General features: G+C 50.8%; 1 protein-coding gene across 2 annotated transcripts in view; it reads right to left on the bottom strand.

Moving 5' to 3' along the window:
• Nucleotides 1–15,658, bottom strand: part of MN1 (MN1 proto-oncogene, transcriptional regulator) — a 290,178-nt gene that overhangs the window by 128,460 nt on the left and 146,060 nt on the right. The gene's annotated exons all lie outside the window — the stretch shown is intronic.

The following is a 15,658-nucleotide window of genomic DNA, read 5'->3' as shown; positions in this document are numbered from 1 at the left end:
TATGTGCCACAGCAGGAGCTGCAGACATCTCACCCCAGTCCTTCCCTCCTACAGCTTGAATTTTCCCCTCATCTCAGCTAGAAACCCATATCTCTGTGTCTGAGTCTTTGCCTTCCTTGCCTGGTCTGGTGGGGTAGCTGGAAGAGGGCAGGGTGGCTGGGTGCGAGCAGGCAGCTGGGTGCAAGCAAAGCTGCTGGGTGCAGGCAGGGCAGCCGGGTGCAGGCAGGGTGGCCGGGTGCAGGCAGGGCAGGTCGGTGCAGGCAGGGCAGGTCGGTGCAGGCAGGGCAGGTCGGTGCAGGCAGGGCAGCCGGGTGCAGGCAGGGTGGCCGGGTGCAGGCAGAGTGGCCGGGTGCAGGCAGGGTTGGCCAAGTGCAGGCAGGGAGTATGGGTGCAGGCAGGGTGGCTGGGTGCAGGCAGGGACACTGGGTGCAGGTAGGGAGGCTGGGTGCAGGCAGAGCTGCTGTGTGCGGGCAGGGAGGATGGGTGCGGGCAGGGACACTGGGTGCAGGCAGGGCAGCAATGGCTGTGTAAGTCAGAAGGCACAGGTCCAAAACTCTGACAGGCTGAGCCAAGGAAACCGGGAGGTCAGGGGGAGAGGGGTATTTATTTCCCGAGAGCTATTTTTGGATTCACTTTCTGAGTGACCCACTTCTCCAAGAAATCCTGTGGTGGCTGCGCTGGACCTCCTGGGCAGCTGGGATGGGCCCCAGGGCCACCTCCACGACACCACTGGGTGCTTTGCCACCCAGTGCTGCTGGCCAGGGGCAGCAACGGGGCTGAGAAAAGAGAAAATATGAAAACAACGGGAGCAGATATTTGTCAGGATCACGTCCAGAACTGCACCGGCAAAGAAGACACTTCTGCAGACGCCTGCATGTGGCCCATGCATTCCTCCCTGTCCCTCACTTTTAGTTTAAATTACGCTTCATTTTGTACGCTGCTTGTAGGCTGGAGCTGTGCACTTCCAGCCACTGCGCAGGGAGGGTAGTATTTCAAAAGCAGCGCAAGCAGCTCCATGCTGCAGACACAAAGGCAATTCCCCGATACCTCTCAGCCATGCAGAGGGAAGGGGTTTGCTCTTGCAGCTCAGGCAGCTGTGACAGAGGCGCATACACGTGCCGGGGACAGGGATACGCAGCAGCCAAGCACCCAGCTCAGGTCAGAGGACGAGCAGCTACAGGGAGGTCTCACAAGCTGGTGGCTGCCAGCCAGTGCCCACGCCATTCACCTCTCAGGCCAGAGGCTCCTGTCTACAGAAGGATGTGGCACCAGAAGTGTTTCGTCAGATCCTCAGCATATGCAAAATCCTGGTTTCATATTTTGAGATTTTGTGAAGAGGTTGCTGATACAATCTCTGTTCCTTACTTGGGACTTGGGAGATTTTCCCAGGTCTACAGACACACTGTGTTCGTGCAGGACCTTACTCCTCACCCAGCTGAGCAAAACATCACAAGCAAAATGAAGTAGCTTGTGAGAATGAGGAATGAGGGGCCAGACGGTGCCAGTCCCAGAGCAGGTTCGAAGCAACCAGAAGCTGCCTCGTGAGCACTCACCCTGCTCTGCAGGGCCTCAGAAAGCTGAGCTTTTGTCAAATCAGACATCAGAAAAGTGGGGTCCTGTGCTCGACAGCTTGAATGTACATCCCAGGCTTTTCCAGAGGAAGATACACTTACTCCTTGGCGTGCGGGGCTCTCCAGCTCGCCTCAAGCCACTTTTGTCTGAGCATGATTATGACTGCTAGGACTAAAGGCCCAAACTCAAACCAGGAGATGGAAATGGAGAAGTCAAGGGGGAACTAAATATGGTCTTTCAGTTAATCCAGAGCTTCAGAGCGTTTCCTGTTTCCCAGGTGGTCTGCTGGGAGACCTGAGCTCGCCTGCACAGTCAGCAGAATTGGTAGGCAAACTGGAAGAGTGCTGGGAAAAACTGCAAACCCAAGGTTAAAATGAAAAAAAAAAACCCAGCCAGAAAAATGAGGGAAACAAAGAGGATGGAGAAAAAGGAGGTCAAGAAGCCAGGAGGGTCCAGTCCCTGCTTTTGTATAGCTCAGGCAAGCAGCAGCATGGAGGAAGGTGCTGGGGCTGTCTGATGGGATGGGGCCATGAGGAAGACAATGGTTACTTTCATCTCCCTCTCTGCTGTCCTTTCACGGCGACTTTTCCCAAAAAACAGAGGTTAGCAGGAAAGGGTGAAAAGCTGAGGGAACCAGAGTCACAGGCAGCCAAAATCCAGACTGCTAAAATCAACTGGTATTTTCCAGCCATTTCCAGGATGGTGACAGATGTTTCCAGGACAGGTTTTTGGGTCAACACCTCTGAGGGTGGAAGCTGAAGAGGGATTTGCCTCTTCTCCAGGACCTGAGGCAAGCAGCACCACTAGCCAGATCTCTGAATCTCCTTTTTCCACTACAAACCACTTTTACCTGCCTCTGGTGACAAAGCCTGGGGATCCCAAAGGGATTTCTGTGGCCATCTAAGTATCTGAGCAAGCCAGAAAGGTGTCAGGAGTAGCCACTGCATCAGGACAGTTCTGAACCACAGTGATGCAGAGAGCCAAGGTATTTCCAAAGCCAGAGTAAAATTTAAGTTACCCTCTGACTGGTGCCCTCTTTGCATATGAAATTTGAATGTGACAGCAAGATCCTCCTTATATCAAATACCAATGCAAAGGCTAATTTAAATTCTTTTTATGCAAATGTTCAGTAGTATGGAACAGTAATAAATCTGGGAAACCACTGGAAAGATGTTTAAGAGGACATACAAATTCCAGTCACACATCAGCAATTAGGAATCCCAAGAAGGAGAAAGCACCTGTCTTGGCCTTTATTGAATATTATTCTCAATTAGAATATTCATCATATACACAAGACAATTCCTTCATTCAAACTTCCATAGACATGTTCAAATTACATCATACCTGCAAAACAGAGAGATGGAAGTTATCATAACCTGTCTCTGAATAAAGCATTATTGAAACTATAAATGGTCCTGTCTGAAGCTTGCTGAAGTGCAAAAGCCTGACAGATGCTGCACAAAAATATGACTGGCTGGATGATGTCTTCTGAAACAGCTTGCAGGAAAATGATCCCATTACACTGAGGCTTTCCCAGCAGCCACCGTGAATATCTAGCATGAAGCAGGTTCTGCTGCAGGGAGGGCCACGCACAGCACAGCCAGCGAGGTGATCCTGAGGATGCTGCTGGCCCGTGGGAGTGCAGTCCTGCCTGGAAGGCTGTCTAAGCACATCACTGCGAGATTTCCCAGTTCAGGAACCAGGTAAAGCCACCAGGTGGGCAGCCACAAGTTCATGCTGGCTGGAACCGAAAATGTGAGCTTACCCTGTTGCTATTCATCGCTCAAAAAGCTGTGCCCTGGGCACAGTACGTGCCTCTGTCTGTGAGGTTAGTAAACTCTGAGGTTACTCTTTGCCTGGGGCTACCCCTGTGCTCACACTGGGAGCAGAGCTTCAGTTCAGAAATGTTCCTACCCCTGTCCCTTCCCAGTGATGCCAGTCAAGCTGCCAGGTGTTTTCTAATAACAGATCATACATTTAAGGCCAGAGGGATCCTCACGCTCATCTGGCCTGTGTTAAGCAGGAGATCAGACCTGAGGGCTTTTCTGTGTCGGTTCCTGATATAAATCCCATGCCTGTGCTTGAAGTTTCAACAGGAATCCTCTGTGATAAGGGCTGTTCCCCAGGAAGCAACCTGGAGACTCCCCACCTGCCCCTGCACGCCTTTCTCCGAGCAGTCGAACCAGACAGAGTTGCTGACTTCTCTCCTTATTGTGCACATCTGCCGCAGCCTGAATTAAATCCAGTGCCTCTCCTGTGGACCCTGCTGAGCTTCCCACAGCCTCTCGATGTCCAGACACCAGCCCCACACCCAGCTCTCACTTTACATCCTACTCGGTACCACCATGTTTATGTCTCAGCAGTCATGTTCCTGCCCTGCTCTCTGTCACCTCAATGGCTCCGTTGTGGACCAACCAGACATAAACCCTCAATGAAATGTGAAGTTCAGGCTGCTTCCTCAAAAGCTTTTTTTTAACGCCTTTCATTCAGTCTGTCAATAATTTTGTCTGAGACTGTCAGCCAACAAACCTGTAACAGTTTAGCTCACCCTCCTCATCTTTTGCAAAATCTTGCACAAACTTTTGTCCTCTGGAATGTCCTCAGTGCACCAAACAGTATGCAAAGCTACTGTTAACAGTCTAGGAAGGATCTCATCCTGCTCTTCTAAAATGCTTGAGCGCATATGTTAGCTGGTGCTTTAAAAGGTCCAATCTCAGTGATCTTTCCAAGGTCTGTCAGTGAACGTCCTCCTCAGCGAGGTCGTATTTTGTGCTGTATGGTAATGAAATATTTTCAGAACTACAGTGAAAATGAGAAGCATTTACTGAATACTTCCAAGGCTGTTCACAGCCAAATGATCTCTCTCTGCAAGATCTTTGCTTGACCCCCGGGAGCCAGTGGCACCAGCTTTTCTCACTGCTTGGTGTACTTGCAAATGCTTCCTTACATTTTCCTCTGCTGCTTTTCCTGCAGGTAGAACCTCCTGGTGACCACTGGAAAAGCCATGGGAACATTCTTTTTTTGATTTCTGCAATTTTTTTGAGAAATTTTCCAGAAGTGCAGCAGCAAGGTTGAACACACAGCCTGACACCATGACCCCATGCTTCCTTGCACTTTCTGCTCGCTCTTTGTCATTCCTACTACACAGCCCTTGTCCCTACAACGTCAGCTCTCCGAATGAGGACCACTGTAGTGGTACATGTGAATGCAGCTGGGGTACGACCCATGGCTGTGGTCTGCAGGTGCATGGACAATGTGAATAAATACTGATACTGCTAGGCACTACAGTTTGGCAATCAAATCCTATCACTGGTGGAAGGAATCAGATGGAAAGATTAATCACCAGGCTTAGTCCTTGAAATGGGGCACAGCATCTTTAAAATATCCGGGTCCCTCCCTGGTACTTCATCCATTAAATTTTGGTCAAATTAGCAGAGGTAGAAGAATAAACAAGGAAGAGTTTGGAAGGACACAGCTGTAATAAGAAGCAGTATTGATTGCCACCAAAAAGGCTTTATAAATCTTTCACGATCTCCATCCATCTGGACTTGCCCCACTGAATTTCCCAACACTGCTTGTTTCTAAGGTGAACTTTGAATAAACAATGGTTGATATGGACCAGTGGCTCAAAGAAATCCCATCTCTCCTTTCCATGCTGTGGTCGAGCTCGCTTCAGCCTGATCACCAGCAGTGCCTCTCCACACTCTCAGAATATGGGGTCCCTGTGACTGGCTATGCTGCCCTCCCTGAGATGCCTCTTGGTGCCAGTTTGGAGGGGAGCAGCCTAACAGGGTCTCACCCAGACAGGCACTGTGTTTTCAGGTGCCGCAGGGTGGGTTTATGGGGTGACTGTGGCTCCAGCCCCACACAGCGGGGGTCCTCTGCAAAGCAGAGGACAGGTCTGGGCTGAGCCTCTGCAGCGGGGTGACTTATCACCAGCCACAACTGGAAAGCCCCGGGATGATAATTCAGTTGCCATAGCAGCGCCGTTCATTTCTGGATCGATAAAACCAGACCCCAGCGTGGGGATGCTGCACAGCGATGGTGTTTGGTGGAGCCAGCAGCAGGACCCTCTTGCAGATCTGGACACAACCAGCTGCCAGGTCCCCTGCCCTGGCATGTCCAGGTCGGGACAGGTCACTGCACATGCTGTCCATCCCCACGTCATGCCCACAAATGCCATCCCCATGGAATTGTCTGGGGCTTGCCCACAGAAACCCAGCCTGCACTGGCATGATGGTCTGGGGAGGGTGGCAACACCATGGCAGTGGGGGACAATAGCAGCAAAGGGGTCCAAGCTCCCAGCCCTGCTCCCCCATCCCTAAGGCAGTCAGAGCAGAGGGACCCCCTGCCCTGGCAGCTTTTGGGTCTTGTGGGACCCAGGGCCAGGCAGCGGGTGCAGGTTCCATCCTGCCCACAGGGCTGTGGCTCTGGAGGTGCACAGCACACATGGGGGGGAAACACAGTGCTTCCAACTCTGTCCTACACCAGCTCCAGAAGAAGTCATATTGCCCACCAAAACCTCAGATTTAGGATAAAAAATAAAGCTGAGATGTTGTGCTTTGAACAGAAGTCATCACCCTGGAGAGGGCTGCCCGACTTCTTGGACCAGCCAAAGGTGACGTAAATCCGCAATGTCCTCCCGTCCCAATCGAGGCGGCAGCCGCACTGTGAGCGAGGTGCCACGGCGGCTGCCCAGTGCCGAACGCCGGGGCGGTGTGTCCAAGCAGCCGGGCAGGCCCAGCGGGGACACAGCTCTGCCACACGATCTGCGGTACCGCCGAGGGAGCCGGGGCCCTGGGGTGATGTCTGTGATCCTGCCCACCTCATAGATCTCTCGAGTCCCTTTGAACCATCACCTCTGGCTGCAATTTATCTGGCTTCTGGAGAAATAAAAGGTATTGAGAAAAATCAATGATAATTCATTGTATCCTATGATTTTTAAAGGCAATTAAGGCAAAGACAAGGTAAGAGGTTAGCAAAATCTCTCATTCTTTAATATATTGTATTTTCTCATTAATTCTTTAATCTTGTGACAAATTCTCCTAGGCAGAGGGCCAGCTTCCTGCCCACTTGAACTCTGGCTGAGTTATGAATGAAGCAGGTAAAGCCTCAGCCCCAGCTGCTGGGCTGGAGTGAACCGGCGGCACCGGCCGCGTCCAGCGCTTCGCCTTCCCCACGCTCCCCAGTTACATCTTGGGAGGTATGGGGGGCCCTATGTGGGATTTCCCCCGGCACAGGGAAGCACCAGCCTGCAAGCAGCTTGTCCCTCTCACCCTCTGCCTGCACAAGGCGAGGGGTTTTTCTGCAAACTGCCGCAGCAAACCAGGGGTCTGGGCAGACAAAGTTCCGCAGGGATATGAGACCTGAAAGCAGTGGGCAAAACGCTCCCATGCAAAAAAGGAGTCAACACTCCCCAGTTCCATCCCAGCTCATCTGCACTAAAGAGTTAATAACTAAATTACTGCTAATTAGGGATACTATGAATGAGAACACATCACACTTCTGCTAATCACCACTGTTTCTGTGTAATGTCTGGAAAATCAAAATTATTAATGAGGAAGTTATTTTGGAATTCAGAATTTAATTCTGCAAATTCTGGTTAATGGCAGTCTGGTTTGCCAGCTAATTTTCACATCATAACATCAGAACCCCTTAATTAATAGTGAACTAATTAGAAAACACTAACTTAAAAGACAGCAGTAGAAGTTCCTTTCGTAATGAAAGATGGGTCAGAGCAAGGCAGCCGTGAGCCCTCCTGGTCCAGAAGGCGCAGAAATGGAGGAGGCAGCTGCAGGACACACGCAGATGATGATGAGGGTCATCTGGGCACCCTCACAATGCCAGGCTTCCTACTCAGAAGGTGAAGGTCGCTGCCAAGTCCCTGGGGCACCAGCACTCCCAGCTGCAATCCAGCGAGCACCCACCCCTCAGGGCAGACCTTGCTCCAGGGGTCTGCCGTCAGAGACACCCCGTGGCAACCACCTTGGCCTTTTGGCAGGGCCGTACTGCAGGGACCGCCGCTGGTCTCCATACTTGTATGCTGCAGCAGCCACAGCCGCCTGACCACGCTGTGTGGAGTGCAAGGCTTCCTCACCCACCACATCTTGTTTCCACAGCCCAGGTTTGCTCTGCCTCCCACCCTCCCACCTCCAGGCTTTGCTCTTCTCACCAGCTTCCTTCCTTGCAAATAAAGAGCTGGATTGAGCTCAGCACTAAAATTCAGCTAAACACACCAAGTAGAATGTTTGATTGAAAACTCCCCGTTGCAGTTGTGTAATCGAAAACTGCAGACATTTTGCCCGGCCCGTCCTGTACTGATGGGTTATGGGCAAGGGGCAAGAGGAAATTCTCAGTCTCATTTTAAGCAAGTTTAAAATCGGGTGCTCTTTGGATGCCTCGCCAAGCAGCCTTGCATTGGATGCGCTGGGAAATGCCTCCTTCCCTCCTTCAAATTAAGGGTGAGAGCTCTAGCCCTGTGTAAGGCAGACACAATGTTAACACCCTAAATATTTACCTCCTTCATTCTGTGTCCTATTTATTAGGAATATTTTCCATTTCTCCACCTAACTAAGCAGAGTTTCCCCTAAAAACAGCAAATATTATGGCCCTTCATTCTACAGAAATTTATTACTACGGAGTAAAAAATGCTACTGTATTCCAAACATTGGCAAGAAAGCCAGGAGGCTCCGTTCCTGCCAGCTTTTAATAAGATACACATTTAAGCCGCATGTTGCTTGCAAGTTGCATGTTTATTTAAACAAGAATTTCCAAGTGTTTAGGGACAGAGGTTGCTACAACAAGTTCTTATCATTAAAAACAATGGTGCTGAAACTTTCAGGAAGGAGGATTACAAATGGAGTCACTCTGCAGAATAAATCACTGATAAACTTTCAGCACAACTAATTTTAACCCAGGAAGAAGCACTGCTGCATCTTAACTTTCTCCTAATGGATATGCACACGCCTAGGATGGTTTGGGACCTATTATGAAATGAAATGATTTATTTAGGGATTTCAAATGCTTTAAATAAATCTTGCTTTTAGTCTCTGAATTATGTATTTTTCTAGCAGAGCCAGAGAGATGACACTTTCTCAAGGTAATTCTACAAGGCCAGGATTACCCAAACCTTTCCATTTGCCTGACAACAGAAAGCTCTTCTGTGACTTCCAAAAAATTAAGCGCAGAAAAGGGTGCTCAGGGGCTGACATTCGCCTTCAGTAGCGATGATAAATGAGGCTTCTCAGTTTAATTGTGCCAGGGGGCATTGTCACACCCAATTAAAACATTACAGGCACCACGCTTGCCAAAGGAACACTGTTTGGGCCACAGGGTCATGCTCTCCCGGCTGAGGAAACATCACTTCACAGCTGCCCATTCCAGCCTTACCCCAGCTCCTGAGCACCACCCGCACGCCGGGTGTGAGTTGTGGGGAGAGGGGTTGCTACACAGGCTTGTCAACATTAATGAGCAGCTACCGAAGACCTTACACGGGGCCGGCTGGCCAGTGGGGTGATGAGCCTGGCCATGGAGGCTGCAGTTGTCATCAGCTCCTCAGTGCCCAGCACTGACTCGAGTCACCTGGGGAGCATCACAAGAGCACCAGCACTAATTCTGCTGTCGCAGCTTTGCACAGCCCAGCACAACCAGCTGCTTTAGCCTCTGTAACTGTAGACATAAACCACTGACAAGGGGACACACCACACTGGAGATGTAAGGCCACGTGGCTGGGGATCCACTGATGTCCCAAACACCCCAGCTGACCCTCTGCATGTCCTGAGGCACCACAATGGTTTAGCCTTTGGCCCCCTCACCAGAGGAAGGACATGGGTCCTGGGCTCCTGGTCTGGACCCACAGGGCACCCTGCCAGCTGTTGGCTCCAGGGTCCCCAGCTGGTGCCTGGGTCGGTTTTGCTTTTTACACCTGAACCCTGTGCACCCTGCCTCAGTGCTTCCAGGAGCCAGCTCAGGGCAGAGGCACACACCAGAGCAGCCCTGTGCCCAGTCCCGGCAGCGCTGGCTGTCACAGCTGGGTTCGAGAGCACCCATGGGGCTTGTGGAGACCCTCGCGGGTGTCCCGGCAGGAGGGAGCCACACACCCCAGCAGCCCAGGGCGAAGGTGGAAGCGTGGCCCTGACGGGTACTGTCCCCGGGACCAGCCCTGACCCTGCGGCAGGAACCGTGAAGGGCCCGATTTAATGAGATCTGAAAGCTGCAGGAGCCGCATGTTGGTCTTGCGGGATCGCCGGCCAGTCTGCTGTGTGGGAAATCGGCAAAGATGTCAAAGGCGATCGGATCTCAACCCGCTCGCGTGTCAGAAAAGTGCTTGCAGACGTGAAACCTTCAAGTTTACAGCTCTGTAGTCTAAATGCACCCATATGCCTTCCACGTCCAAATTACCATCAATTGCCAACCAAATTGCAGGGGTGAGGGATAAAGTCTGCTCTCCCCTGACCTACTTCTGGTATCCACCATCGCTCGCTGACACCCCAGAGACAGAGGGGTAATGGTTTTAATTCACTTCCCTCTTACTAATCTTAATCAGGCTCCAAATGTGATGACCACTCATGTAGCAAAGCAGGACAGCAATGCAGGCTCCAGAGCTGCTCCCACAGCATGAGCATCACTCCTCTCCTTTCACAGCCCCGCTGCAAGTGCTGCACCACGGGCCACATCCAGCTATTGGCTCCAGACCGGCTGCTGAGGAACTAAAGAAAGATAAGTGATCCACTGCCACGGTGCCTACAGAAAACTGCTGGGGCTCAGTAAATAAAAGGAGGCTCTAAATATTATTTTTGGTAGGGATTTTCATATGAAAAAGTAAAATCGCATAAATCAGGCACAATGCTACAATCAGCACATACTTGTGAATAAATGCATCCTGTAGTACATTTCAGCATAAATTATAGCCATTTGATTTAGGCTTTGCTGCACAAAGCCATATTATTTAAATTCAGCCAGAATTGAGTCCACTCACATTGCTACACATTTATAAAACATATTCATGATTATTGTCATAAACTCCTGAGAACTGCTGGTGAGTTATTTTGCCACATCATCATCTATAGTAAACAAGACTTATTTTACATTTCTCTTTTCTTTCCTGACTATCTGCTACAAAACGCTCTGCGGAATTAATGCCGAAGTTATGACCAGATTTTCTCCAGCGAGTACCTATACCCTGTGCAACAAAGGCAAACCTGTGCACAGCCAGAAGCTTTAAGCTCGGCTGCCGACCCTGTGCAAGGTTCCCCACGCCCGCTCCCTCCCTCCCTCTCCTTTTCTCTTAAAAATAACCCAAGCTGGTACAAGCACAAAGTCCTGGAGCACTGGAGGAAAGGAGGGGCCCCCTCCCTTGCTGGCAGGTAGTTCTCTAGTCGAAAAGGGGGTTATCTGTAACATGGAGAAGGGTGACCAGGAAGTAAAAGAGAAAAGTCAGGATCCTACATAGGCAAAGTCACATTTCCTGGGGTCCTCTGTCAGGGTGGGGAGTCCCATGGGGAGCTGGCTCTCTTGGTCCCTGCAATAATTTGCAACTATTCTCAGCAGTAGCCTGCTGCATCCTGGCAAGCAAGCCTCTGGTTCACGAGTCAGCAGAGCCACCCCCGAGGAGCAGATCAGCTGGTGCCTCCGGCCGGCACACCTTGGGCACCCACCTTGGGAGTCCCAGCCACCTGGCCTGAGCACCTGAACACCGCTCAGATCTGCTCGGTGCTTTGATCTCCCACCTCAGAAGGGCAGTCTGGCTTCAGGAGGGAAAAATCAAATGAAAAGGTAAGGCTGTGGGGGGTGTTCCCGTGTAAGACTTGTGGGGAGGTGGCCCAGCGGTGCGCAATTGTAGAGGAATGAAGCTGGGTTAATTAGCATTGATAATATACAGCTGTGGGCTGGCTTCAGGGGCGGAGGGTTGGCCGATGTAGACAAGGTGCAGCTGTGGCTGGTTCTGGTAAGAATTTGGGCAGCCGAGGAAGAGAAAGAAGCAGAGAGAAGAGAGGGTACACCTTGGATGAGGAGAGACAAGGAGAAGGCAGCGGAGGGACTGGCATGAAGAGTGTGCTGGTATGAGATGGTAAAAGACCTTGTTGCAGCTTGATAGTTTGGAGAGTGCTGCGACACGCAATGGCACCCCGTAACAGCGGTGCCAGCAGTGTCCCCATGCCCTGCCTGCCACCCATGGGTAAAGCAGCTCCGTGCTGGGCTGTCCTTCCACCCGCCAGGCAGCCACGGTGTCTGGCCTGGAGATGAAAGGCTGGGATTATGGCGTCAATGCGTTCCTTTTGGTAGCAAAAGCATCTAATTTAGATACAGAGGTTTTGATTTGTGAAGCACTTTTTGTTTGCCACGCAGAACCCATGATTTCTTCAGTAGGAACGGTAGAGACAGCAGTGAGAAACGAAGTGCACTGCTGGTTTAAGATTTTCTGAGTTCACCAGAGAAAGTCAGAGTATCTGGTCTGAATAATAAAAACTCCCACAATTATAAAACTGTCCGGTGCCACTTTTCCCCCCCACTGCCATGACAGCAGTATTCCTCCACTGGCCGGGGAGGATCAGTCACTTGCTGGCTTGCTTGTCTAACTAAATTAATGTTTTATATTTCTCCTCTAGTTTGCAAACTTTTTAAAAAATTAATCCCATCATTTCAACAAGTGTAACAACTAAATTACCATCTTTACATGATTAAAGTCTCGCTGCGTCTTTTCTTGGCAAACATTACATGCACATAATTTTACTAAATGTAATAAACCAACCATAGAACTATTAATTTTAGCATGGTATTCATAACAATTAGAAACGCATGAACCTTAAAATGATAAAAACCGAAATGAATACCAAAATAGCATGAAACACAAGAATCCAGCTCCTCAAACCAGAGAAATGGATATTACTGTGTGCTGTCACAATATCCATTTCAAGGGATAACCCAAGCACCACCAGGGGTGCCACCCTGCTTCCCAAGAAGGATGCCAGCAGTGCCAGGGACAGGGGCATCACCTTCTCTCTGCCACGTCCCAGCCACCCATGGTCCAGCTGAGCCCCCTGCCCACTGTGCACCAGCAGCAATGGGAGAAACCCCTTTTTCTCCAGGGTCTCACGTGCTGGTGGGACTGGCACCAGCAGCACAGCGCTCCCCAGCCCAGCTCAGCAGGCAGGGTGCATGGGCTGCAGCAATGAGCGTGTCTGTCCTCAGTCTGGGAACCCCAGGGGCTTCAGTCTGAAACTGTCTTGGCTTCAGAACTGCTACAAGTAACCCCCACCCCACCCCCGGCTTCTCTTTGCAGATGGGCTGGGTGCTCACAAGGAGCTCAAGCTCTCCTTGCATCGGGGGGCTGCCTTTCCCCAAGGCCCCCCCTCCACGCTGCTGGTTCCCCACACCTCCACAAGCCACCAGCCTTGCTCCTTCCAAAGACCTGGAAATTTTTCCTCTTAACTCAAAGAATCACATGAGTGAGAAGCTTCACAGTTTTCTTTTCTTTTACTCACTTTCAGCAGCTGACCTCTTTTTTTTTAAAAAAAAAAAAAAAAAAAAAAAAAAACAACCAAACCAAAAAACACTAAAAAGAAAAAGCTAAAAACTACACATTAAGTATTTGATCAAAAGCCAAAAACAACCTTTGGTATCAAGGCATTCTTGAGCTGCTTTGTTTATAGATACCAAAATACACACACCATCCCACACTGCTGTAACCACTTAGAGCATAAAACACTTCCATAAAGAGCAGCCCGTCGTTACAAATCACACGCTGCTGCACTTCCGAGGCAATAAACACCCAGCAGCACGCGGCCGGGCCGGAGCAAGGCTTTCTGCGGATGGCACGGGAAAAGCCACTGCCACAGGCACGGCAAGGGCCGAGCCAAGTCCCAGTGCTCGCCGGCTTGCTCTGCTCGGAGTGTCCTAGTTTAGAGAATTCCTGACGGACTGGACGTTTCTGCATTTCCTTTTCCATTATCTCTGATTGCCAAAATATTTGTTCAGTGATGGAATTTGCCTGCCAGAACTAGAGCAGGAGGAGGGAGCTCTGCTTTCGTCTGACCTCAAGTCATGAGAGGTTCTGGGTCCCTGGATTGAACTACTGGAGCTGAGCTCTGGCAGGAGCCCAGAGCTCCTCATGAGAAGAGCCCAGCTGGGCTCTGCCTCCCCAGTGTCCGGGAGGGGACAGCAAGAGGGTTCCTGCCTCCTCGGGGACAGAGGGAGCCCATTGAAGCCACCAGAATGTTTCCACTTTGCCTGAGCGCGCTAGGAAACTTTTGGAGAGGCTATTTTAGCAAAATATGCTAAGTGCCTCCAGATCGATGCCTGTGAGTAGGAAAAATCAGATAGCTTTGCCATCGTAAACAGCAGAAGGATGGCAAACAGAGGACTCCAGTGAGCAGTGGGACAAACAGGAAAGACTTGGAAATTTCCAGGGTATTGTTTGAAACTCAAGACAGAACATTCTGATCTACTTTTACTGTTTTGATGTTACATTTCATGTTTTAAAACACTCCGTGCTTTTACGGAAACTGCAAAGACGTCGAAAGAATTCAAACACATCAACTGCTCTTTATTTGGCTCTCTTTAGTTATTTCTGATCAGCAGCATTTTCATCGGAATGGGAATGAGACATTTAAAGACAGACACACGATGCCACTTTGCTTGCTACGTGGCCCACCAGAAGGACGGGGCAGGTCTCCTCTCGCAGGAGACACAGCAGCTTCCAGCTCTGGCTGCACCACACAGGAGGGCACCGCGCCCCAGGTTGGAGGCAGGTATCCCCCGAGCACTGCAGCAACACGCTGGGGCACAATGTTTTGTTTATGAGAACAAGCATGAACTTCCCAGCTGAGCAGTGACTCATTTTCCATAGAAGGGGCATGAGACAGATCAGCTGTTGCTGGCTTGTGGGATGCCGGGAAGAAGAGACACAGCACACCCGCTGCCTCCTTACCAAAGGGATTTGTACCCAACGGTACAAGTACCTTCCTCAAGGCACCGAGCAGCTGCCCCACGCACCGTCGCTGGCTTCTCCTGCTGCCTCTGCATAACCATGGGCAGCCTGCTGCACTCGCTCCTGCTCGCCAGGCTGGTTGTGCAGCACCACGCTGCCAGTGCTGCAGAGCACTCCTGGCATCTCGGCCGCGCAATTTCCATACTCCCAGCATTTTGAGTGCATAATACAAGCTTCACTCCTGGCTCAAACTTTAAGCAAATGGGCATTTCACTGTGACAAACTGTTTCGGGAGACGGATCAGGTGGCAGCAGCACCCTGACCTTCCCCATGGGTGGGGGCAACGGACTGACAGGAGACTGACGGTAGCCCCCCAGCAGTCACTCCCAGGCTCACACGTAAAATCTTAACCACAACACGCCATTCCCAGTGCCACCACTCTGCACAGGGAGACCCCATGTCCTTCCCTGATGGGCACATGGCTTGGCTGGTCCCAGTGACGCTTTGAGCCGCTCACCGAGTGCTTTAGATCTGAGGACACCATGGGTCATGGCTCCATTGCAAACATGTGTCCTGGACGCTTGTGATGATTTTGGCAACAGAAACGTCCTAAATATTTGTTCAAGAGTAGTGAGTGTCTTTGTCTGTCAGGCACAGAGAGACTTTTCTTCTGTGTCTGCTTAGCCATTTATACTTCTTTGTTGCTGCCAGTTGGAAGCTGCAGTTTGCAAACCAGGCCCTCCCAGAGCAGAATGAATTTTAATTCAGGCAGAGGAGTGTGCTGCCGAGCCCAAGCCCTCAGATTTCCTTTTACAATAAACGCTCACCGCTTTGTCCCGCAGCATACCTTGGCAGCAAGGCAGGCTCAGAGCCCGAACGCAGGCTGTGCTCCCCAGAGCCTCCTGGTGCACTGTGCCCTCCCTGGGGGGCTGCCCTCCAGCAGCGGATGCTCTGCGCCCCCTCCAAGGAACAAAGCCATTCCTCTGCACTCAGGACTGCTGCAGAGCACTCCTGGCATCGCAGCCGCGCAATTTCCATACTCCCAGCATTTTGAGTGCATAATAAAAGCTTCACTCCTGGCTCAAATTTTAATTAAATGGGCATTTCACTGTGACAAACTGTTTAGGGAGACAGATCAGATTTGTTCACCTACCTAGT

The sequence above is a fragment of the Falco punctatus genome, assembly GCF_963210335.1.
Source record: "Falco punctatus genome assembly, chromosome: 1".
NCBI lineage: Eukaryota > Metazoa > Chordata > Aves > Falconiformes > Falconidae > Falco > Falco punctatus.
This window is presented reverse-complemented; position numbering and strand designations above follow the sequence as displayed.